The 25350-nt window shown below is 53.6% G+C and overlaps 1 protein-coding gene across 1 annotated transcript in view; it reads left to right on the forward strand.

Moving 5' to 3' along the window:
• Positions 1–25350, forward strand: part of ADAM12 (ADAM metallopeptidase domain 12) — a 319692-nt gene that overhangs the window by 66610 nt on the left and 227732 nt on the right. The window lies entirely within an intron of this gene.

The following is a 25350-nucleotide window of genomic DNA, read 5'->3' on the forward strand; positions in this document are numbered from 1 at the left end:
CCCCATATGATTTTGTTTCTTCCTTGCCTTGTTTTGGATTTATGTCTTTTTGTTTTAGTATTCCGTTTTTCAGCATAGTTGGTTTCTTAGCTCTCTGCCTTCACCCCATTGTGTATTAGTAGTGATTTGTTCATCAGTTCATGTATTTTTGGTGTTTGTATGAGGCACAAGCTTAGAGTCTCTCAACCATGGTGTCTCAGCCGACGATAGAAGATAAGATGATTTTAGTGTTTATTTTCCCAGTTATCCCAAGAATGAAGTGTATCAAACACCACTCTAAACGCATAGGAGAGATGTTAGTTCGTCATATACAGAGTTGTTTTAAGGGTTATGGCGTAACCTGCGGAGGTCTGCTTGGGAAAGCTGTTATTAAGAATCTACTGCCAAGCGATACTGTACTGTGGAAGGAAAATGTAAACATGGCTGCAGCCTAGGGCAGGCATCCACCCGTGAGTTAGCTGCTTGGTGTGAGATGTGATGGTGGTCCCGCAGCTTGGAGGAGTGGCGTGAGACAGCGTCTGACAGGGCTGCCAAGACCACCGTGTGTAGAGAAGAGGACCTGTCCCACAGCTGCTGCCTCCCTAAGTCCACACAGCATAATTTCCCCTTTCTGCTTTGCCTGGTTTTGCTCAGAGCACCAAACCTCACCTCAAAACAAGTCCCCAAGACCCGGGAGCAGGGCAGGACTTTGTCAGTTGCCCCAGATGAGCACCTTCAGGCACAAGCACTCCACACGCGTGTCATCTTCTTAGAAAGTCATTGATAATGAGTCCTGGGCAGTGGCCTGGGCCCTTGTAGCGGATGTCACACTACTCTTTCTCATCTACGTATCCCCACTCACCACAGAAGACCAAATTAATAAGAAGGGAAGTGACAGCTTTGCTGAGAAAAAGCTGTACAAACATGTTTGTGCTTTTCCTGTACCGTGACAGAGACAATTAGAACAGCTGTTGTTACATTAGTGACATCCACAGTTACTACGGGCAACCGGAGATACCAAGAGGATGAAATATCCACTGGGGTGAATGGGGACCAGATCACCCAGCACGTGGCCCGGAGTCTCTGTGCTTCCGGAAGCAGCAAGGGGTCACCCTGTCCGGAAGGGAGCCGTGATGGAATCAGCCCTCTCGCCCTGGTCTTCCTGCAGCCTCCCACTGGTCCCACCCTTCATCCTTTACCCAGCCTGCCCCAGGTGTCCACCCAGTTCCTGCTCCCACTTGTAAAAATCACCTGTTTGCTGGTGTCGCTGTCCCCGCGCTCAACTTGTAGAAGGCGGAGGTAATGGACGACTCAGGCATGCACAGAGCACAGGCACTCATCGCTATGTAGAGATGCAGTCTTTTTTTTTAAGACTATGATTTGATTTTTTTTTTTAAGATTTATTTACTATTTGAAAGGCAGAGTTACAGAGAGGCAGAGGCAGAGAGAGACAGAGGAGAGTAAGAGAGAGGGTGAGACAGAGAGGTCTTCCATCCACTGGTTCACCCTCCAGATGGCCACAATGGCCGGAACTGCACTGATCCGAAGCCAGGGGCCAGGAGCTTCTTCCGGATCTCTCACATGGGTGCAGGGGCCTAAGCACTTGGGCCATCTTCCACTGCTTTCCCAGGCCACAGCAGAGAGCTGGGTTGGAAGTGGAGCAGCCGGGACTCATATGGGATGCTGGCACTGCAGGCCACGCCTTTACCTGCTACGCCACAGCACGGGCCCCAAGATGCGGTCTTGGGGAGTGGAGCGTCTCACTGTTTCCAACCCTTCTTCTTTCTTTCACGATGTTGTTTCGCACTGATGATTTATAATTTGGGATAATGGGGGTCCTCACCAGTGGTGGTTTCCTCTCTGAAAACAGTTGAGTAGGAACTGACTATGGACAGGAGACAACTGTGCTTTTGTTTGGGGTTTGTAGGGAGCATTTCCAACCCTGTGGAGACCCTCTGTCCTCCCACCCTGCTGCGTCTCGCACACCCCCGCCCCCTCATCCTCAGCATCCTCATGCCGGGGTGGGGGGGGGGGAATTCTTCCCCTCTCTCTCTGTTCTTCCTTCTCATTATTCTGCTCTCTGAAACTCGTTTATCATGTTCAAAGACCAATTACTTTCTAAAAAGTGCTGACTTTCCATTTCCAGCCCCAGCTCTGGGTGAGCTCACACACCAGAGGAGCGCAGACCAGAGCCGCAGCTGTGACCCCAGGAGCGAGCAAGCAAGCAAGGGCTGAAGCTGAGCCCCTATCTCGGGGCAGGGCCATGTGAAGGCTGGAGCCTTGGCCTGCAGAGTTTGGCAGGGAAACACACTCGGGGAAGCAGAAGAACAGTTTGGAATGATAAAGCACCAGGGTGGAGGGGGCAGGGTTTGAGGAACAATGAGAGAAAGAAGCCAAATGATGATTTGATTGAAGCGTCAGCATTGGCTGGCTCCGAGAGCCCCTCTAGAGAACACACAGCAGACTGCGGTTTCTCCCGAGAATGTCGGAATCTCAGATAAGACCAGGATGTTTTTGTACACTACTTGGACTTGAAGTTTCTCTTAAGTGGCTCAAGCTGTCCCGTGCTTGTGATCCGTGCTAACCCATATATGTTCCTTCAATTTGAAAAAGATTCGGTGATTAGACCCCAGGCAAGGAGCCTCAGCCGTGAGCCAGGGAGGCAGAGGATGAGCTGTGCTGGAAGTTCGGGCAGAGTCAGCGTCTGTGACAGGCGGCGCCCAGCGGAGCTCTGTCTCACTTCCGAGTGATCCTAGGAGGCTCCTGAGGGCTCCTGCCTTTCCCTGGCCTGGAACTGAATATCGCCTCTCACGATTGTGCTTGGAGTTTCTTGCTAACAGGGCACACCCGACAAGGCCACACCTCTCCCTCCAAAAACCCCGCTGGTCCAGCTATTCTGTTCCCACCCCCACGTCCCCACCTCCCAGCTTCTGCACCTTCCCCCCCGACTCAGCTTCCTCCAGCCGGAACGCCCAACTCGTCCCTCCCACAAGACCCAAGAACCGTCCCTCTGCAAAACCTTCCCCAGTTAAGTGCCAACCACCACTCCCCACTACGGCACCGACATCCCTGCGGCGAGTGGGGCTTGAGTGTGGTTTTATTTTTGGCACGTTTCCTCCCATTCAAAGGTGGCCTTTCAAAGTACATAACACATCTGTTTGCCCATATAAGTAACAACTAAGGGAACTCAGAGATTTTCTCCTGCTTATTAAGTTATAGACCATCTGCTTAAATGTAGCTATTCAGGAAGAGAAGATTAAAATGGGGTCTCTCCCCTGTGGGGAGACATTTTGGACTGGACGGTTCTTTGCTGGGGCAGGAGGGTGCTGCGTGTGCATTGAAGAATGTTGGGCAGCCTCTCTGGTCACCAGCACACCAGTCACCCTGCCATGACAACCAGCGACTTCCGCAGACGTTATCACACGTGCCCTGGTGGCAAAATCATCCCTGGTTGAAGCTACTGACTGTAACCCAGTTCTTGACATAGCTGTTTCTCTTGAATACTTCTGTGTAAGTTAGCAGATCAGATGCAAAGACCTGGTGAGAGTAGCTGTTGGGATTGAGGCAGCGTTATCAAATGGTTGGAAATTTTTATCCTCGGAGGGGTAAACAGTGAGGAAAGGGGTTAAGGGAATAATTTTTTTTTGACAGGCAGAGTGGACAGTGAGAGAGAGAGAGACAGAGAGAAAGGTCTTCCTTTTTGCCGTTGGTTCACCCTCCAATGGCTGCTGCGGCCGGCGTACCGCGCTGATCCGAAGGCAGGAGCCAGGTGCTTCTCCTGGTCTCCCATGGGGTGCAGGGCCCAAGCACCTGGGCCATCCTCCACTGCACTCCCTGGCCACAGCAGAGAGCTGGCCTGGAAGAGGGGCAACCGGGGCAGAATCCGGTATCCCGATCAGGACTAGAACCCGGTGTGCCGGCGCTGCAAGGTGGAGGATTAGCCTAGTGAGCCGCGGCGCCGGCCAGGTCAAGGGAATAATCTGAAGAGGCAGTGACACAGGGGTGAGAGAGAAAAGTGGGATAGCAATGGCAGTAAAACACTAGACAGGAATGTAGACTCTGATTGAGCCTTCATATTGGAGGGTAATTCAGGAAGTTCCTGGAAAACCTGAATTAAAAGATGAGTTTACTTTGATGATAATTTGAAATCCGTGTTTTCTTTTCCACAATACACATTTCCCATGAGCTCTTTGAAGCCCTGCCTACCTGCTATTCTTTACTGGGGGCCAGGGCTGCTTGGTAAAAAGTCTCCTGCCAGGAAATCAAGCCAGCATCTGGCTGTGCCTCCTGGAAGCCCGGTGACCTCGGGAAAGCTGCCTAACTTCCCGGAGGCTTTCTTCTTCGCGCGTCAGGTGGATTTCTTCATCTCTGTGGCCCTGCACGTGCCTGGGAAGTAGTATATGCTCACAAATATGTTGAGTGGACGAGAAAAATGAAGACGTTGGGGCATCGGGAGACATCTGGGCTGTGAAGCTAGGGACTGAAATTCCAGGCGGGATGTGAGGGCCCAGGGTTGGGATCTTCCTCCAGTGGGAAAATGCGTCATCGGAGAGGAAGGCGCGGCGTGGACACGGGCAGGGTCTGAGCCGCCACAGCCTCGTCCCCTGGACTCTGCGCACTTGCTCTGCTTCTCAGTGCTGTGCCATGATTTCAGTGTTCGCATCAGGGTTGGTCTTCCCTCTCCATTGCTTCCACGTGTCCAAGCAGCTGGCAGAAATAATATTCCTCTTGCTAGAGAAAAGTCTTAGTATTCCTTTAGTGCACTTTGCTGCTGCTCAATTCTTTCTGTTTGAAGAATATCTCTTTCACCTACAATTTTGAAGGATATGTCATGGGAAACAGAACCGTACGAGTCAATTATTTTCCTTAAGTCTTCTAGCATAGGGGTCTCCAAAACCTGCATGAAAGTGCATATCCTGGGAAAACTCTGCATGGATTTTTAAAAAATTGCATTGCATCAAAGTAAGCTTATCTTTGAATTCTGTTTTCCAAAAACTTTGTGAAATATCCTGGGATATTGTTTTCTGTGATGTCATTTGTCAACTATTGTTGCTCTTTTTCTTTAACAATGTTACTATGACTCACGTAGGTTTGGCTTTTCTATTTTATGTACTTATGGAGATAAGCATTTTTTGAGAGGTGGAGGCAGAGAGAACCCATTCACTGATTCACTCCCTAAATGCTGGGAGCCAGGACTCCATCCAGGTTGCTCAGCTGGGTGGCGGAGACGTTGCCGTCTGAGCCGTTGCTGTGCCGCCCAGATCGTGTGTTAGCAGGAAGCTGGAACTGGATGCAGGTCCAAGGCTCACATCCAGGTGCTCTAACAGGGAATGCAGGTGTCCCAGCCCCCAGGACAGACACCTGCCCCAGCTTCTTCCTGGTGTGTTCACATGAATGATTTAATCTATTTTGCCAGCTTTGGTAGATTCCTAATAGCTTTCTTGTCAAGTGCTGATCCTGTTATGTTTTCTCTCACTACCTTTTTGGCATCTGATTGTACACACCTTTCACCATGTCCCATACCTCTGGAGCTCTGTCTAAATCTCCCGCCCTTTGTCTCTTTGTGCTTAAATCCTGCATATTTTCTTCAGGCCTTTCTTCCACTGCACTGTTTCTCTCTTTAGCTGTGTTTAAACTGCTGTTGAGATCACTTCTCATTCATTCTTTCACCTGGGTTGTGGCCCTGTGAGATCCAAACTCAGATCCCAGCGTGGAAGATTCTCAGTATCCCCTTCTGTCAGGCTCATCTCCAGTTCCTGCCCGTGTAGCCCCCTGACTCTTGTGGCTCAGCAGATTAAGCTGCAGCCTGCAGTGCCGTCATCCCATAGGAGCATGCGTTCCTGTCCTGGCTGCTCCACTTCTGATACATCTCCCTGCAAATGCACCTTGGAAAGCAGTGGAAGGTGACCCAAGTACTTGGGACCCTGTAGGACAGAGTTCCTGGCTCCTGGATTTGGCCTGGCCTAGACATGGCTGTTATAGACATTTGGGGAGTAAACCAGCAGATGGGAGATCTTTCTCTGTTTCTCCCTTTTCCTCTCACTCTCTCTGTATAACTCTGCCTTTCAAACAAATAAGTAAATCTGTTTTAAAAAGAAAGAAAAGAAAGTTCTGAGATTTTTTCAGCCTCTCAACTGCCTCTTACACTGTAGATGCCTTCAGGGAGAAAGTTAACCCCAATTCTGGAGCCCTGCCCTGCTGTCCTTGTCTACCTGGGCCGTGGCGCCAATGTCCTTCCTTCCCTTGGAAACTCTGCGTTGCTGTCACATATCATTTTAATGCATTTCCTCAAGATGGCCTGGTTATTTTCAGTGGGAAGATGGCTCCAAATGTCTCCCGCTGTCATGACCAGAAGCAAAGGCCTTCGTTCTTACAATGTCAGTTTAGCGGCTGAAAATGTCTTATCATGAGATTCCTGTCATTTTTTTAAAAAATCATTCCCCTGGGGTGGACATACAGGTGATTTCTGAGTGTCCACTGTGAGCTGTGCTATGTGTCTTTCTGCATGCTTTTCTAGTTATTTCCTTCAGGATGACTTTCGGGAGTGGAATTGTTGAATCCAAGCTGTGCACATTTTGGAGGCGTACGGTGGCTATTTGCAGTTAGCTTCACGGAGGGCTGTGGCAGGGCACACTCTGACCAGCTGTCCCTGGCAGGGTTCCTGATGCCGCAGCAACACTGGCGTCTCACACGTTAGCAGGTCTGGCCTGACCCTGGTAGCTACCAGGCGGGCTAAGACAATGTGCTTTTGAAGAAGCTCTCAACAGGTTGGAATTGTGGGTTGAAACTCACAGGGTAAGGCAACAGGTAAAGTGACAAGGCCTCCACTTCAGTTAAAAAAGAAAAACTAAGGAGGCAGGTGTGCACCAGGGAACTCCGCTGTCCCAGCAGGCCAGGGGAAGAAGAGCTGGGCTCGCAGCAGATGACCGGCTGACGCACTCCTGGATTCGTTTGTAGACCGCGAAGGCACAGATCAAAGAGGTTAGGGGTCTCGATGAACTCCGGGGTAGGAGACGCATATGTGAAATCGTCTCCCCATGCTTGTATTTGACGAGGAATGGGTGCACCTGTCAGGATTCTGGAACAGGCACAAATGGTGGCTGGCCTGTCATTGTACCCTGAGGGAAAAAAATGGAAGGAACATGGTGCGTAGCTCCCACAGAAGGTGTGGACTTTGCGTGACTCCGGTACGTTCATTCTTTTCTACCACATTTAAAAATATCTTAAAATAGGGTCGGTGGTGTGGCACAGCAGGTTAAACCGGTGCTTGTGGCGCTGGTGTCCCGTATGTAAGTGCTGGTTTGAGTCCCGGCTGCTCTGCTTCCAGTCCAGCTGCCTGCTCGTGGCCCTGAGAAAGCAGGGGAAGATGACCCAGTACCTGGACTCCTGCCACCCGCGGGAGAGACCTGGATGGAGTTCCAGGCTCCTGACTCCTGCCTGACTCCGCCCCGGCTGTTGCAGCCATTTGAGGAGTAAACTAACAGATGGAAAATTCATTCTCTCTCACTTTCTCTCTCTCTCTCTGCTTTTCTGTGTGTTCCTCTGTCAGTCTGCCTTTCAAATAAGCTAAACTTAAAACACATTTTAAGATCAGAAGCACATGACCACACACTGTGCGCTGTAAGTGCTTTGGCACTGTTTCCAGACGCCCGGCACCCTCGGGGCTGGAGGGCGCCTCCTGTTCTCTGCAGTCGCTGGCTCTCAGGATCTCTGTGCCCCAGGACTGTGGCTTGGTGGTAGCAGAGAGGATGTGAGATGTGTGATCCCCCGTGCTGTGTCGTGTCTGTGTGTGTGTGTGTGTTCACACTTCATCACAGCAGCGTATTTTAGTTTCAATTGTCAGAGGTCGGAAGGTGGGCTTGCCTTCAGGCCACTCCGCTCCGTCATCCGGGGCAGGAGAAGAGTCGCTGTGCTGAGGGCCGGAGTCCCCTAGAATCACTGAGAATCACCAGCCATTGTTTTCCTGTTCAGGTGACTCTGCGGGGTGGTGTTACTGAGGTTCTCAGGAAGCCTGGTGCTCTTAGTTCCAGTGGGAGAGCAGAACTAACTGTGTGTGCCCGTGTGTTTGTCGTAAGATGCTGGGTGTGGGAGGTAGGAGCAGGAGGCTTTTGCTGGCTTGGGGGTGGAGGGACAGAAAAGATTCCTCATCAAGAGAGCCAGGCATGTGGCAGGTGGCACAGCCCCGCTCAGTCACCTTGAATGCTCCCCCGCCCCAGCCCTGGGCTGGTAGTGATGGAAATGATGTCATTTAATGCGCCCAGCTGGTTTATCATGATTGACAGGTGGGGAGGCGGGACTCAGAGGGGCTGGCGATGGTGTTCAGTGCTGCGGTTTGGATTTGAGTCCCTGACTGTGTGAGCCTAATTTATTTTATGGGAAACGAAGGAATCTAGAAACTAACGAAGTTCTAGTTTTGTATGGGAAGCTACTTACAAGCTTAATTGCTGACTTTTATGCTCCACTAAGCCTGCATTTTCCATTTATGAAGTCTTAACAGAGAAAACTGTCATTTAAACTTGATGTCCATGGAGCACTTTATACATATTTTTATTTCAGTGCACCTGCAGGTAGGATCCTACTTTATAGTAGAGGAACACATACACACGCACGCACACACACACACATGCACACACATACACACACACACACATACCCACACATACGTATGCACACACATACACATGCGCACACATACATGCACGTGCACACACACATACATATGCACACACACAATACACACGTGCACACACACATACATACACACGCGCATACACACATGCACACACATACACACACATGCGCGCACCCACCCACCCACACGCACACACATACACACACGCACACACGTACACACACATGCACATACATGCATGTGTGCATATACACATATGCACACACACACGTACACGCATGCCACACACATTAACACACACACACATGCACACATGCACGCACACATGTGAGCACACACACACACACACACACACACACTGTTCTTGTGCAAAATTTCTTTCAGCTAGTAATTTCCCTGAAATATTTTCTGAAGCGTTCGCTTTGAAATTCCTACAACTAAGACGTTTTCCAGCAGGCATTCAGGGATCCCTGCATGACGCGTCACCTCTAGGAAATAATGGAATTTTGGGTTACAGTGGTGAAAAATCTTGTTGGCAGGTTACAAGTCATTCCTGCCCGTGTGCTATATCTGTTAGCCAGCCTGTCTCTTCTGTTTCGCCAAGTGGAGATTATTTCATGTTATTGTCTAGTTAAGTTGATTACTTGCCCAGTTCCTATCCTTGTCAGGACAGGGAGAGAGCCCTGAACATCCAAGCCACCTCCCAGCAGCACAGCTGCGTGTGGGCCCCGGAGGAAGTGAAGGTGCAGCCATGACCGTGAGCTGACTTGGTCGTGTCCACTTCAAGGCAGCCGACATGGTCCTGCTAGAAATGCTACCGTTCCCACCATGACTGCCGGGATGCTGCCGTCTTTCCCCTCTCCTGGTTTGGTTTCAGATGTGCCAGTCCAGGAAGGCGCAGTAGGCTCAGGATTCAGTAATCACCCATCTGTAGTAAGCAAACTTTTCTGTTTTGGTTTGAAAATTGTGTTGAGGATGAACTTAAATGTACCTAACTTTGTCTATGTAACATCAACAACACAATAGGTGGTAAATTGATTGGTACAGTCTAATCAGATATTGTAATGACTTTGAACTTCGTAGCAAATATCAAAATTGTTCACCAGGGTGGATATCGGGACCTACAGCACTACCAGGATCCACCAGGTAAATATCAGAGGAGGGACTGTGCAGAAGTGCTTTGTACTGCATTGAAGGAGTTAATGCACAGAAGCATTGTGTCTGGACCTTCTGTGTGTGGTGAAGCAGACAGGTAGACTAAGGCCTCAGGAACTACAGCCTGGGGAGTACACAGGACACTGTACACAGTCACAGCCTGGGGAGTGCACACAGGACACTGTACACAGTCACAGCCTGCGGAGTGCACACAGGACACTGTACACAGTTACAGCCTGTGGAGTGCACACAGGACACTGTACACAGTCACAGCCTGGAGAGTACACACAGGACACTGTACACAGTTACAGCCTGGGGAGTACACAGGACACTGTACACAGTTATAGCCTGGGGAGTACACAGGACACTGTACACAGTTACAGCCTCAGAAGTACACAGGACACTGTACACAGTTACAGCCTGGGGAGTGCACTCAGGACACTGTACACAGTTACAGCCTGGGGAGTGCACACAGGACACTGTACACAGTCACAGCCTGCGGAGTACACACAGGACTCTGTACACAGTCACAGCCTGGGGAGTACACAGGACACTGTACACAGTCACAGCCTGGAGAGTACACACAGGACACTGTACACAGCTACAGCCTGGGGAGTACACAGGACACTGTACACAGTTACAGCCTGGAGAGTACACACAGGACACTGTACACAGTTACAGCCTGGGGAGTACACAGGACACTGTACACAGTTACAGCCTGGGGAGTACACAGGACACTGTACACAGTCACAGCCTGGAGAGTACACACAGGACACTGTACACAGCTACAGCCTGGGGAGTACACAGGACACTGTACACAGTTACAGCCTGGAGAGTACACACAGGACACTGTACACAGTTACAGCCTGGGGAGTACACAGGACACTGTACACAGTTACAGCCTGGGGAGTACACAGATCACTGTACACAGTTAGAGCCTGGAGAGTACACACAGGACACTGTACACAGTTACAGCCTGGGGAGTACACAGATCACTGTACACAGTTAGAGCCTGGAGAGTACACACAGGACACTGTACACAGTTACAGCCTGGGGAGTACACAGGACACTGTACACAGTCACAGCCTGGGGAGTACACAGTACACTGTACACAGTTACAGCTGGGGATTGCACAGTACACTGTACACAGTTACAGCCTTTGGAGAGCACACAGGACACTGTACACAGTTACAGCCTGTGGAGAGCACACAGGACACTGTACATAGTTATAGCCTGGGGAGTACCCTGGGGAGTGCACACAGGACACTGTACACAGTCACAGCCTGGGGAGTACACTGGACACTGCACAGCACAGCAGGATAATTGCCCTCCAGTTCTGCGTGGCCACGTCACATAAAATGTGGAGGCAGAGAGGTGAGTTCCATTGGAGCCAACAATAGGACTTCTGGAGCCAGGAGCACCTGGGTGTTGTGGGATGGCAGTGTTTCAGGAAGGTGAGGCAAGCAGAGCAAGGCGTGGGCGCTCATTTGTCCGTCTCTCATGTGTGAGTTATACCCTTTCACCCTCCTGTTTTTAGCTTTCCCTTTTAAAATGTGCCTTGTAATTAACAGGCAATAATTGAACGTGTTTTTAGGGTCCAGTGTGAATTTCAGTATGTGCGTGCATCGTGTCGTATTCAGCTCGGGGCATTTAGATCCTCTGTCATCTCAGTTCTTGGTGTTGAGAACTTTCAGAGTCCTCTCTTCCGGCCGTTTGGATAGATGTGACTTGATACTGTCTGGCAGGAGACCAGGGGCCCGGCGTGTTGTAAGCGGGAGCGGCTGGCCGGGTGGCAGGTGACAGGCCACCTTACTCTGTGGACTGCACACTGCATCCCGTAGGCGCCATGGGGCTGGGAGATTTGTTGGCCTCTGCTTTGTCTTGGCCAGCTGTCGCCACCTGAAATGCAGGGCCAGCACCAGTACTGCCGCTTTTCTCAAGTTTTTCCCTACTGAGAAGTGGGCAGTGGGAGTTGTGTGAGAATTCTCCAGCCCGCTAGATGCTAGAACTGAGTGGGATCGCCATCCCCAGGTGGCACGTGCGCCAGCCTGGGAGACGCGTGAACACTGAGGCTCTGTGACAGCCTAAGCGCCACCTGGGAACTTGGCATCCACACCCACACCCAGCCCTGCCGCACGCCCACACCCAGCCCCTGCCCCACACCCACACCCAGCCCTGCCCCACACCCAGCCCTGCCGCACACCCACACCCAGCCCTGCCCCACACCCAGCCCTGCCGCACGCCCACACCCAGCCCTGCCCCACGCCCACACCCAGCCCCTGCCGCACGCCCACACCCAGCCCTGCCGCACGCCCACACCCAGCCCCTGCCCCACGCCCACACCCAGCCCTGCCCCACGCCCACACCCAGCCCCTGCCCCACGCCCACACCCAGCCCTGCCGCACGCCCACACCCAGCCCAGCCGCACACCCAGCCCTGCCGCACGCCCACACCCAGCCCTGCCCCACACCCAGCCCTGCCGCACGCCCACACCCAGCCTTGCCACACACCCACACCCAGCCCTGCCGCACGCCCACACCCAGCCCTGCTCCACACCCAGCCCTGCCGCACGCCCACACCCAGCCCTGCTCCACACCCAGCCCTGCCGCACGCCCACACCCAGCCCTGCCGCACGCCCACACCCAGCCCCTGCCCCACACCCACACCCAGCCCTGCCCCACACCCAGCCCTGCCGCACGCCCACACCCAGCCCTGCCGCACGCCCACACCCAGCCCTGCTCCACACCCAGCCCTGCCGCATGCTCACACCCAGCCCTGCCGCACGCCCACACCCAGCCCCTGCCCCACACCCAGCCCTGCCGCACGCCCACACCCAGCCCTGCCGCACGCCCACACCCAGCCCCTGCCCCACACCCACACCCAGCCCTGCCCCACACCCAGCCCTGCCGCACGCCCACACCCAGCCCTGCCGCACGCCCACACCCAGCCCTGCTCCACACCCAGCCCTGCCGCATGCTCACACCCAGCCCTGCCGCACGCCCACACCCAGCCCCTGCCCCACGCCCACACCCAGCCCTGCCGCACGCCCACACCCAGCCCCTGCCCCACGCCCACACCCAGCCCCTGCCCCACGCCCACACCCAGCCCCTGCCCCACGCCCACACCCAGCCCCTGCCGCACGCCCACACCCAGCCCTGCCGCACGCCCACACCCAGCCCTGCTCCACACCCAGCCCTGCCGCACGCCCACACCCAGCCCTGCTCCACACCCAGCCCTGCCGCACGCCCACACCCAGCCCCTGCCCCACGCCCACACCCAGCCCTGCCCCACACCCAGCCCTGCCGCACGCCCACACCCAGCCCTGCTCCACACCCAGCCCTGCCGCACGCCCACACCCACCCCCTGCCGCACGCCCACACCCAGCCTTGCCACACACCCACACCCAGCCCTGCCGCACGCCCACACCCACCCCCTGCCGCACGCCCACACCCAGCCTTGCCACACACCCACACCCAGCCCTGCCGCACGCCCACACCCAGCCCTGCTCCACACCCAACCCTGCCCCACGCCCACACCCAGCCCCTGCCCCACGCCCACACCCAGCCCTGCCGCACGCCCACACCCAGCCCCACGCCCACACCCAGCCCCTGCCACACGCCCACACCCAGCCCTGCCACACACCCACACCCAGCCCTGCCGCACGCCCACACCCAGCCCCTGCCCCACGCCCACACCCAGCCCTGCCCCACACCCAGCCCCTGCCCCACGCCCACACCCAGCCCTGCCCCACACCCAGCCCTGCCGCACGCCCACACCCAGCCCTGCCCCACGCCCACACCCAGCCCCTGCCGCACGCCCACACCCAGCCCCTGCCGCACATCCACCGCATCAGAAACTCTGCTGCGGGGCCTGCAGTCTGCGTTTTCACAAACCCACAGGTGGATGTGGGGCTCGCTCGAGTTTGACAATTTTTTTTTTTACCCTCTTGAAAGCCTGGGGAAGTAACCAACACAGAATAATATTTCACGTTGTATAAAATTCTATGAAATTCAGGTGTCGGTGTCCAGAGTGAGGTCGCCTTGGACTCAGCCCCACTCATTCACGCCGTCTGTGGCTGCCTCTGTGCTGGGGTGGCGGGGGCTCCCGGAGCAGAAAGCTTTTAGTGTCCGCCCCTTTGTGGAAAACCTGCATCCCCCCTGCTCAGGAGCGCCGGGGCTGGCACGTGGGTGGTCAGAAACTCTCCTTCCAGACTTCTGGTGCAGCATGGTGGTGGCGACAGGGAGGAGGGGGCTGCAAGGGGAGGTCGCGCTTGGGGAGGCTGGGGAGGGGGTGCAGCGTGCACGGTAGCATCCGGGGATCAGGGGCAGGGTGCGGGGCACCATGGCCTCACGGAGCACCTGCGACGCACGCCTTGGACTCCAGAGAGAGGCTGGAGCTAGAGATTGGGAACCAAGGGTTTCCCGTGTATCGGATGGTTTTCGGTGCCTGTCGCTGGGTTTTGCTAACACCTCAGCATCAGAACGGTTACATCCCAGCCTTCGTTCAGCAAAGACAAGACGAAGAGTGCTTCGAAAAGTTTCTGGAAAGTAGAATTAAAGGCAGGGAGGGAGAAGCGTTTGGTCTGGCAGTTCAGACCCTGGTTCGCATGCATCACACGGCAGAGCCCCACTGTGGCTCCCGACTCCAGGTGCCTGCTAATGCAGACTCCCAGGCAGCGGCCACGGCTCCGGGACGAGAGTCCTGGCTCCCCACGGGGGAGACCCAGACTGAGTTCCGGGCTCCCACAGGCTCGCCCCAGTCCGCCTCTGGCCATCGTGGGCATTTAGGGAGTGAAGCAGCACACAGCTCTGCGTTTTCTCTCTCTCTCTGGTTCTCGATCCTCCTCTCAAATTAATAAGTAAAGATTTTTAAAAAATGATGTGCATTTTCAATGAGCTTCTGGAAACCCTCTGGTGCACTGAGGACCGCTCTGTTCCCAGCACCAAGCCTGGTGGGAGATGGGTGCAGAGGCCGCTCACGCAGCCGGGTGCCCCGGGGGCGGAGCACTTCGGTTGCCCTTCCTGAGACCTGAGTCTCGGGTCCCACGGCTGCCCCCACCGCGCCGCCACCCAGCCGCACCCCGGCTCCGTTCTCCCGGCATTGCTGGAACTCCCATCCAGCCCCTGCCTGTGCCCCTCCCTCCTCTGCCTGTCTTCCTCCGGTTCTGAGGCTCCGGTGCCCCTCAAAAACCACTGGGCCAGCAGGTGCAGGTGGAGGGCAAGGCTGGGGCGGTCTTGGCACTGCATTTCAGGTGACAACGGCTGGCCAAGACAAAGCAGAGGCTGCCAAATCGCCCAGCCTGAAGTCAGGACAGGAGCACTCTCTCTGCGAGGCCCGTGGCATGGGTTTCCAGGGTGCGACTCGAATGTGTTTTATAAGAAGTGCACAGTGAGCTCCCATTCTGCTTGTGGTGGACAAATGTGTTTGTGCTCGGCCGCACTTGGTGTGCTTGGCAGCGCCTCTGACCGACGGCCGGGTGACTCTCTAGAGGGCTGACTGCATTCTGCTAATGTTTATTTGAGAGAGATTACGGTGATACTTTAAGAATGGCTCCGCGTCAGCACGGGACAGGGAGGTTCTGTAGAAGGCGGCTTGCGCACACACCAACTGGCAACTTACGCTATTAACTTCCTCTGACAGCCCTGAAATGGTGTTCTGGGGGAAAAGAGACACATGAACATTTCCAGATATCAAATTAGTGAGATAAATGACCTCTGTGTTGGAAACCAAGCCTTCTGGATAATAAACACGGAGCATGATATTTTACGGCCGGCTGTGTCTTAGAAGCTAGGGCGAGGCCTTCCAAAAGGCACAGCTCTGTGCTGTTCTGTGATATTTTAATACCCGGATTATGTCAGGAAGCACATCTTAGAAAGCACTGCCTTCAAAATAATTCACATCGGAATGAATTATTCATGTGCTTTGTGCCGTAGCCAGACAAGTCTTCTAGAACTTTCTATCTCGTTCTTTAATCCTGGTCACATTTTGCGTAAGGTCAGTTTTCCCATATGGAAGAAGGAGGAGTGCTAAGTTGTTTTCAGCCATCCACCCAGGACTGACCTGATGCCTAGATTATAAATCAACCTTTAGCTAACAAATGTAAAACATTCCCATGGACTGGCGCCGCGGCTCACTAGGCTAATCCTCCGCCTGTGGTGCCAGCATACCGGGTTCTAGTCCCAGTCGGGGCACCCGATTCTGTCCCGGTTGCCCCTCTTCCAGGCCAGCTCTCTGCTGTGGCCAGGGAGTGCAGTGGAGGATGGCCCAAGTGCTTGGGCCCTGCACCCCATGGGAGACCAGGAGAAGCACCTGGCTCCTGGCTTCAGATCAGCACAGTGCACCAGCCACAGTGGCCATTGGAGGGTGAACCAATGGTAAAGGAAGACCTTTCTCTCTGTCTCTCTCTCTCACTGTCCACTCTGCCTGTAAAAAAAAAAATAATAAGGATGCATTTTCATTTCATCATGCATGATATTTTCCCAACAGACAATTCATCATTTGAATTTCATATCAATCTTATAATTATTTCAGTTTTTGAGTGCTGCTGGAACAAATTAGCATGATTCACATGGCTTAAACCTCACACATTGGCTGTCTCCCGGTTCTCAAGGTCAGAAGTCCAGTGGACAAGGCCGGGTCCTCTGTTACGGCTCTCCGGGGGAAGGCCTACAGGTGCCTCTGCGTCTCTGTGGGAGGCGCTCAGGGAGGGTCTGTTTCCTGCTCAGTTAGGATGTGAGGTGCAGCCTTTGTGGCTATAGGGCCAGCGTCCCTATCTTCTTCCCGGCTTTAAGTCAAGGGCCGTTCCCAGCCTCCACAGCCACCACATGCTGTGGCTTGTGGCTCTTGGCTTCTTGCTCCATCTTCAGAGTGAGCAAGTGGCTTATGTCCCGCTCTGTCCCACGTCTTTTACCACATCTATGACAGACTGTCTTGGGATTCTGTAAGGCCCACACACACGATGTAGGTCAGTGTCCTGTCTCAAGTCCTTGACCTCGATCAAGCTTCCTGTCCCTTTCCTCAAGCAGGAGATGTGACCGCAGGTTACAGCGTTGGCAGGTGGACACCCTGGGGACCGTCCTCCCACATCCACACTAACAGATGGGAAGGTACTGCTGTCCCAGTTTGCCCAGTGGGGAAGCTGAGGCCCACAGCCACATGACGGCCCTTCCATCCAGCACCCACAGATGCCCCCAGTGGGCAGACTTCCCTTCCCAGTGTGTAGCCTCCTCTCCCAGATGAGACGAAACTGTTCTTTGTTATTTGAAATTATCTTTCCACTCCAGTCGGAGGCAGAAGAACCAGTCCATGGTCACCAGCTTTCAACTCAAGTGTCCTGAGAAATCAGTCAGGGTGCTCAACACCACATCCTCCACCACCTCCCAGAAGATGCTGGGTGGTGGTTGGGATGTGGGAGGAGGGAGGATGGCTGGGAAGATGCTGGGAGATGGTTGGGATGTGGGAGGTGGGAGGATGGCTGGGAAGATGCTGGGAGGTGGTTGGAGGATGCCAAGGTGAACCTGGCTTCCAGAGCCCAGCCCAGGCCTTCTTCCCTCGGTGAGCCCTCGTCGCCAGCCTACATGCGTTGCAGTGGTGCAGCCTTGACACTGCTCGTGGGGGCTGGCCCCCATGTGTACAGGATGCTGAGTCCACAGTGCCAGGGAACCTGAAGGTGCTCACGAGCCCATCCGGGGCCTGGCTGCCAGGAAGTCTCGTCTCCGCCAGTGCTGTCCCACATCCTCTCCTGGGCATCCCGGGCTCCCTGAGCCAGGAGCAGGCCGCCAGGTGGACAGAGGGGGCTGCCTCTCTTTGTGGCTGACAGGGACATCTGCACAGTACAGCTCTGAAGCTGGGAAGGTTTAGGGTCCGCTCGGCCCCAGTTAGAGGTCGATTTCAATAGCATGATGTCATTCTACGGTGCAGCCCCCGGTCACCATGTCACCACAAGCCACCATATCAAAGTGATGCAATGCCCTAAAAAAAGACACAGCTGGTTGTGCGAGAGCAAGCAGCCCCACTGTCAGGAGTCGGGGCTTCTCTGAGGGGGTGTCCAGGCTGACAGCAGGAGGATAAGCCACCCAGAGCACTCTGGGAGTGCTTCAGCGGGAGTCACTGGCTGCAGCGACCTGGGAGCTGAGCTGGGAGTCAGAGCCTGGAGAGCGAGAGCCGGATCAGTGAGAAGTGACACCTGTCGTGGGTGGATTGCATCCTGATTGTACGGCTCCGAGGGTGGCCGTGCATTTTCGTGTTTACTTCTAATGCGGGACCCTTGAGCATTTCTCGGACGGCTGGAGCGGTGAAGTCTCCCCGATTTTGCTGATCTGGAAAATACCTGATTTCCCCTTCACTTCCACAGAGTAGCTCTCTGGATGTAATATTCTGGGCTGGAAGTGTGTTTCTTTTAAGACCATACATGCATCACCTGCTCTCTACTGGCCTGTCGGGTATGCACAGTTTTGCTGTAGGTACAGGGATCACTGTGGGCTGGGGGCATCCCTCACCTCGCTCTGTGATGGTGGGGGGCGGGCAGGGAGACTGGCCAATAAGCCCCGGGTCGTGGGTGTGCGAGGCTGGGGAAAGCTTCACCGTGGTGGTCTCCAGATGGCTTTCTGGCAGGCTGCCTCGTCCCACCCTCTCCCAACCCGGCAGAAAGCACAAGAAGGCAACAGGTGAATGCTACGTGTGCTGTGGAACGGGCCATGGTCATCTCCATCCCGACACCACACTCGAGAAACCCCCGGCCAGCGCTTTCAGACGCCCTGAAGACAGCAGTGGGAAATCTAAGCAGTCTGACAGCTCTGCAGGCTGGCGATGGAACCGGTGAGCACGGAGTACGGAACCGGAGCTGAGAAGATCCCCGGGCCGCGGCGGCTGTGGTTTCCTGGTAGCAGGGAGGAGGCGGCTGAGAAGCTTCACGGCTAGCATGCCACGGAACACGGCGAGAAGACTCCCCACTACATAGCCCGGTGTCAGCGCACCAGCAGCCCACAGCTGTGGGACACGTCTCTGCAAAGCAGTTTTATCTAGAGACCCGAGGATAATGTGTGGCGAGCTGAGACGGGGACAAGTTGTTGGCTGATGTCAGTCCTCCACCAGGAAGAATCGTCAATCAATAGCTCATGATAAGCATGATCCTGGTCTATGTGACGCCTGATGGGCCCCAAGTCGGGATGCCCCCTTATGGTGCTACTGTACCCCATTTCCTCACTGTGCTATAGGGCAGTGAATTCAGCTCCATCTTCAGTCTGCAGTGCACGGACCCTCAAGGCTGTGGGACTCGTGCACTAATATTAAGGTGGCGCTCAGGATCGCCGCTAAATTCTCACAGCAGTGAGTGGTCCCCTGCCCCCCGATGCCCAGGCTGCCGTCTGGAGCACTAACTTAGTGCCGGAGAGGGATCCGGTTGTTGCAGAGTTCCCTGGAATGTGATGTTTTAATATTGCTGTTCTGCTTGGAAAATCAGACCCCTCTGAGCTTCCAGTATTGATGGATTTGATGAATGACTTTGGCAAAGAACAGACCAGAGTCTTGACAGGATGAAGTAGGAGTTGTGATGGGAGTGGATTTGGCCACAGACACTGATTTTCCCATTCTCAGTGGTGATTCCGTCCTGCCTGTCCGTCCTGCTGCCGAGCTGCTGCCCCAGAATCCCTGCTGCTCAATGAGGTCAGGTGGTTTCTAAGTGGTTAAGATTGGCATGGAAACACCAAGGAGCCGACGCTATGCGTTGTTCCAGCCACAGAAGGGCCCCTGAGCGCAAGAAAAGCAACGTTTATGGACTTGACTCCAGGTATTTGAGTGAGTCCCTAGTTACACAAATTAACAAAGGGCAGCCCTGCGTGGGGGATGCCAAGGAGGAGACCAGAGTTGGCTAACAAGTAAATCACTTCGTTCGCATCTGTTTGTGCTTGCCAGGCTGCCTGGCCAAGTACACTGGGGAGGAGTGCAGTGGCCATGGGGCTGGGCCCAGTTCTTCTCTGCGGACCTGCCTGGGCTCGCCGTCGGGGAGTCTGCAAAAAGCTCATTTCCCCGAGGAAGCCGTGTGCCTGCCATGAGTCCGTGTGCGCTGAGAGGAGGAGGCGTGATTAGCGTGGCCCAGTGACAAGGCTCCCATCTGAGGAGGGAAGGGAGATTCGGGGTAAATGCTCCATCCTTTCCTAGCCGGCACTGGGGACTTGCATCTGAGCCCTGGGTAGAACTAGAAACAAAGAGTAATTAAAAATAGCCAGAGCCATCTTATGAAAAACCCTATAGGGAGTTGAACCATGAGCCAAAGTCCTATTTCATATACACATTAGATGCACATATGTACATGCAACCCACCTGTTTCATATACACATGTAGATGAGTGTGTGTACATGCACCTGTTTCATTTACAATGTACAGGCACACGCATCCGTCTGTTTCATTTACGTCCAGAGGATGGAAGATCTCGATCTCTCTCTCTCTCTCTCTCTCTCTCTCCCCCCCTCTCTCCCCCTCCCCCCGCCCCTGTCCTGATCATCGTTCTTGCCTGCCCAGCCCCAGCCTGCATCACCCTGGCCTGCTGTCTCCCCCAGCCTGTGGCTGGGCCCTGCACACTGCTGGAGCAAGACAGGTGTGTAGGGCGGACGCAAAACAAACCCACCCTGGGGAGAGGGGAGTGAGGAAATACTCCTTCTGAGTGTACCTCGGAAACCAATTTAAAGATCCTGAGTCAAGTCAAGTGGTGCAAACCCCGCAACCCAGAGAGTCTATCCCAGGTACAGCCAGGGAAGCTCTTGTCCAAAACAGGACAGTGTATGCCGAAACACGAGAAACCTGCAGGAAGCACCACGGGTGTCCTTAGGGGAGTGGCCGTGTAAGTCGGTCACACGAAGGGATGCCGCAGAGTGGACTGTAGCTGCTCACAGCCGTGTGTGTGAACCGAGAGAAGGAGGGAGGGAGGGAGAGAGGCATCTTCCATCTACTGGCTCACTCCCCAAATTCCTGCAATAGCTCGGATGATCCAGAACAGTCCAGAAACCCAAAACTCCATCCGGGTCTCCCTTGTGGGCAACATGGAACCACGTACTTGGGCCATCACCTGCCTTCCCAGGTGCAGTAGCAGGAAGCTGGATCAGAAGTGCGGAGTAGCCTGGACTTACAGGCCATAGCTCCATGCGTTCACAGCACCCACCCCTACGTGCACAGGTTGCAAAATCAGGTCAACTAAAGGAAGCTGATGAAGCTGTACCAGAAACCAAGAGAAAGAGTAACAGGAAGCAGGGGAAAGAATTAGTGAGTTAGGGGTCGGAGACTAGTACGGGTTGGATGCATTTCCTTCCCCCAAAAGTGTTTGTTGAAGTCCCAACCCTCAGTACCTGGGAATGTGGCTGTGTTTGGAGACTTAGCTCTTAAACAGGTCACTGGGGTAGGGTGAGGTCGCGTGGTCAGGCCAGTCCGTGACACAGTGCTTCCTGGGAGGAGACAGGATCCGTCACCTACCCCCACAACATGGCGGCACCGCGTCCCTCCAACTCATGTGACCTTCACTTGTGGGTTTTGTTTCGTTTGGACTAATTCTTTTACTGTTGAATATTTGGAATTCATAAGTCATTTTATCTTAAAGTGCAACATGTGGGTAGTTTGTTCTCAGCATAGCCAAAACCCTGTATTGTAAAATAAATTTTAAAAAAGTTTCTCAAAACCTGGAGTTACCATGGTGCCTTTCTCAGCTGGGAGGCAGCCGTCTGGAGACCAAGGAGAGAAGCCTTGGAAGGAACTGAACCTGCCAATGGTTTGACGTTGACCGGAACTGAGAGGCAACACACGCCTGTTTTCCAAGCTGCCCTGCCTGTGGTGTGGCTGTGACAGCCCCAGCACACTAACACAGCCATCTGCGATCCTGACAGTGTTCTGCCTTTGCAGTGGGAGGGAATAATTCTATCGTTGCTTTGATAGACTGTTTTGGATGTACTTTCTCCAATTAAAAAAACAGAAGTATAATTACTGCCAGGCATTTAATTGATTTATTTAGCAAGTATTCAACAGAAGATGCAGTTCTAGTAGGGTAATCAATATGTCATTTTCTTAAAAAAAATTTATTTGAAAGAGACAGAGAGAGGATAGAATGCTTCCATCTGCTGGTTCAGTCCCCAAATGGCCACAGTGGCCAGGGCTGGGCCAGGCAGAGCCAGGAGCTTCGTCTGAGTCTCCCAAAAGGGTGTCAGAGGCCCAAGCATTTGCGCCATCTTATGCTGCTTCCCAAGGCCATTAGAAGGAGACTGGGTTGAAAGCGGAGCAGCCAGGCCGTGAACTGGTGCCCACATGGGATGCCGGCATCATGCAGTGGCTTTGCCCACTGTGCCACAACGACAGTTCCATTGTGTCGTTTTTAAGAAAAGGAATGCTACATTTCTCCAGTATTGATTTGTTTTCAACCAATGGATAACCCTCCAAAGAAAATGGACTGAACACATGCCTTTAAACTAAGCAGTGTAAAACTCTGTGGTTTTAAGTTAAACAGCTCTCCTTCTCCACTCATTCCTCTTACACCATTCACATCTCAACTAAAAGATCCAAACCGGGTCCTCTCACCTCCCTGGAGGAAAGCACGTGCGTTGGAAAGGTGCTGACATTGGAAACTTTCGACAGCTCTGTAGTTACTTTACTGGAATTGATACAAATGCAAGTGTCTAAGCTAGCTTAGTTCTTTGGAGAGACGCATACTGCAAGTGATTTCTTTTTAATAGCAAATATGATTTCAGGACTTAGTGATAATATTTGTGGATAGCTTCAACAAACACAATTGTCACTAAAATGCTCAGTGCTTTATACTCAAACATGGTTAAACAGCGCGTTACCTATACATATGGTGTTTGGACATATTTTGACAGAATACTGAAACATATTTTTGTTTTAGTAGTTGATTGTAAATGTAATTAAATCTTTTCCAACATATTAATAAGTACACATCGCAAACTCTGGGGAGAGCATTATGTAAGTGTTTATAATTAAAATCCAAATCCAAGTGCCAGAGAGTACAAGGAAAACTAGGCACAGGTCCCCGGGACAGACCCGCCAGCAAATGCGGGCTCCTAAAAAGCCCCTCCGTGTGCTGTGTTGGAAAGAAGTAATATGAGTTTAAGGGTGCAACTAAGAGTATCGATTTTAAAATTTCAGCAGACAGAAATCCATACAATTCTTAGACATACCGGACAGCCTCAAAATATGTTAATTAAGAAGTGTGTTTGCATTGCCTTTTGCTAAAATGAATCAATAAAAACAAGCGCTGTTTAACCCCAGAAAATACACACAAATATTTTGCACGTGTGGAGGTTCAGCAGTTTTACTCTGGAGCTTAAGGAACTGTTTAAAACATAGCCTCGGCCTGCGCGGTGGCTCACTTGGATAATCCACTGCCTGTGGTACCAGCACCCCGGGTTCTAGTCCCGACTGCTCCTCTTCCAGTCCAACTCTCTGCTGTGGCCCGGGAAGGCAGTGGAGGATGGCCCAAGTGCTTGGGACCTGCACCCGCATGGGAGACCAGGAGGAAGCACCTGGCTCCTGGCTTTGGATCAGTGCAGTGCCGGCTGTGGTGGCCATTAGAGGGGTGAACCAACAGAAGGAAGACCTTTCTCTTTGTCTCTCCCTCTCTCACTAACTCTGCCTGGCAAAACAAACAAACAAACAAACAAAAAAAAAAAAAAACAAAAAAACAAAAACCAACCACACAGCCTCCATCAATAACTCGAGGAGGGTACCCTCCAGCCGTGTTACCTGCTGCAGAGGCCTGCTGTCAAGTAGCAGGTGGTGCGGGAGCCTGGACTCCCTGCCCCCACCACCCCCTCCAGGGATGCTGGGGCAGAGCACTAGGGAACGCTTGCTCCACTGTGGCCTGAGAACTCGCGTGACAATGACTTGCTGTGGGTTTTGTTGCTGTTTGTTTCATTTTGTTTTTCAGTGTTGCATATTGGGAATTCATAATCCCTTTTATCTTTTTTAAAAGATTTATTTATTCATTTGAATGGCAGAGTTACAGAGAGAGAGAAACAGAGGCAGAGGCAGAGAGAGGGTCTTCCATCTGCCGGTTCACTTCCCAGTTGGCTGCAATGGCCGGAGCTGCACCCATCCGAAGCCAGGAGCCAGGAGCTAGGAGCTTCTTTCAGGTTTCCCATGCGGGTGCAGGGGCCCAAGGACTTGGGCCATCTTCTACTGCTTTCCCAGGGCCCCAGCAGAGAGCTGGATCAGAAGTGGAGCAGCCAAGACTTGAGCCAGCGCCCATATGGGATGCCGGCACTGCAGGCCATGGCTTTACCGGCTGTGCCACAGCACTGGCCCTAATCCGTTCTTACGGTGCAGTTTATACATAGCATAGCCAAAACCCTATGTTGTGTAAAAAATAAATAAATAAAAAAATAAAAGGCTCTTGTACACCCAAGTTGAAGTTGCCACGGTGCCTTTCAGCTACTGGGAATGTGGAAAACCGCCTATAAACTATTGTTGTCAAGGCTCTTAGGCAACGTAATTGACAAAGCAAAGGCAGACAAAGCCGTGTGGGTGGTGACGTTGTCCCAACAGGGCTGTCACCCGCAATACTTGTGTGCTGTGTGTGGTAGAAACCAGGTGCCCGTCCCCCGGGGTGCCCCCATCTCCCTCCACTTTTCTCCCTTCCAGCCACCAAGAAGCCTTAACGGATACACTCGGCTGCGACGGGGTCTAGCCCTTTCTCGGGGGGCCTCACCATTAGGGACGAACCCCTCCTCTTCTCACACTGGCCAGGACAGCCGTGCCCCTGAACACAGCATGGATGGGGGCTGACCCGGTGCCTGCATGGGCTGGGTCCCTCGTCTGGGTGCCTGTGTGGGCTGGGTCCACTCTCCTGGTGCTGTCAGATTGCAAACACAATGCTGCTTGTTTTGAGACACCCGGGAAGACACTTCCATTCTCCCAGGAAGTAATGCCCGAGGACTATGTGAGTGCCCAGTTGGAGCCCAACACGAGGGAGGGAGACGTGAGCGTCAGTCACCCGGCATCACTGAGGGTACAGGAAGTGAGAGGAGAGGAGCGGGTCTTCAGAGAGCAAGCCGGGGATGGCGAGCGCAGGTTGTCATGGTAAGGACTCCACGCCACTGGACTCCAAGCATCACATCTGGTCAGCTGCTTTAGAGGGGAGAGAACCCAGGGTAGGGTTGGGAGTTTAGGGACCCTGTGGCAGTGGCTCCCTCTCAAGTCAGGCTTAGAAACTCGGGGTTCAGGGGCAGAGAGAGCACAGGTGTCTGCTTCCCACTGGCAGCTGGGCACACAGGTACTGCTTCCTGGGCCCCACAGGAGGGGTGTTCCCTGCCTGGGGGAGAGAGACCAGGCTGATGAGCTGTTGGCCCTATCGTTGATTGCTTCCTCTGCTGATTGAGCTGTTCTTACTCCCCTGGTGCCCCTAGGACACCAGGAACAAGCAGACTCCCAACAGCGTCCTCAGTTGATCCATGTGGCCAGGATGCCTTCCTCACAAGGAAGACGAGGCCAGGAGGCAGGAGAAGGAGTACCTGGGGGAGGAGGGCGAGCTTTCTTGGAGTGTGATGAGGCTTCCTCAAGTGACCGGCTTTTGTGCTGATCCAAGCAGGAGG

This window comes from Oryctolagus cuniculus, chromosome 15 (assembly GCF_051225735.1).
Source record: "Oryctolagus cuniculus isolate XC-2025 breed Fujian yellow rabbit chromosome 15, ASM5122573v1, whole genome shotgun sequence".
In the NCBI taxonomy this organism is placed as follows: Eukaryota; Metazoa; Chordata; class Mammalia; order Lagomorpha; family Leporidae; genus Oryctolagus; species Oryctolagus cuniculus.